This window comes from Sinocyclocheilus rhinocerous, unplaced genomic scaffold (genome assembly GCF_001515625.1).
Source record: "Sinocyclocheilus rhinocerous isolate Xijiao unplaced genomic scaffold, SAMN03320098_v1.1 scaffold675, whole genome shotgun sequence".
Classification (NCBI taxonomy): domain Eukaryota; kingdom Metazoa; phylum Chordata; class Actinopteri; order Cypriniformes; family Cyprinidae; genus Sinocyclocheilus; species Sinocyclocheilus rhinocerous.
The window spans coordinates 90,487-91,731 of NW_015629520.1; positions in this window are offsets into that span (position 1 = coordinate 90,487).

Here is a 1,245-nt window from a genome sequence, read left to right on the forward strand (position 1 = left end):
AGGACAATATGCACAAACACAGTGCTCAAAAAAAAAAAAAAAAAAATTAATAATAAAAATCACAACAACAAAAATAAAAAAATACTAATGTAAATTGTTTGCCATGCACGTTTTCATAAGTACACTAGCTTCACGTTATTTTCTCTCTGTCTTACCAACCAGGTTTATCTTTAAAAATTTTATGCGTTCATTTCATATAAGTTGTTGGAATATCCAGGGTCTTCATTCTTCAACTTTTGGTACTAAAAGCACAGACCCAGAATTTCAGAAAAATACCAAAGACGCTGATATTATCATTCTCACCGAGACCTGGTGTAGAAATGATATGCTTACCTACTGTCCCTCAGGCTACTATGAAGTAATTGTGCCCTCAGTTAAATTAAGTACAGTGCATCGTGGACGAGACTCAGGAGGAATGCTGGTGTGGTACAGGGAAGCTCTGGCCAAGCACATTTCTATTATTACATTTGGAAAATTTCACTGCTGGTTAAAACTAAACAACCAAATTGGCATTTCAACTACTGACATATATCTCTGTGTCATCTATATTCCCCCAGCAGAATCCCCTTACCATGATGAGGAATACCTGAACAACATCCACACAGAGATCAGCCGTTTCCAGGCCCAGGGAAATGTGCTGCTGTGTGGAGACTTTCATGCAAGAACTGGATCTGAACCCGATAACATAGATCCAAAGGACAATGAATATATCTTTGGCCAAAACTCCCTGAGTCTCACAAGAAAAATTCCACTGAGAAATAATCTTGACCAAACTGTAAATAAAAATGGTTCAGAGTTAGTGTACCTCTGCCGAGCTTTAGGCCTGTACATATTTAATGGCAGGATCAGAGGGGACTCTTTAGGGAGGTTCACGTGTTGTTCAGGTCTTGGAGCTAGTGTAGTTGACTATGCCATCACTGACATGGACCCGTCCTCCTTCAGTGCATTCACTGTCAAACAGCAAACTCCACTTTCTGACCATAACCAAACTAACATTTATATCAAAACCAATCACACAGCAGAACAAAACAAGCTGCAAACCTGCAACATGTATCAGGTCCAGCAGAGATACAAATGGACTCCAGACAGCGCAGAAAAATTTATCCAAGCCCTGAATTCTGAAGAACTGAAGAATCTAATCACTATATTTATAAATAAAAAAATAAACAAAGAAGGTGTTAATTTGGCTACAAATGAAATCAATTACATAAACCCAAACAAAACATATATGAGGAAATTGAAGAA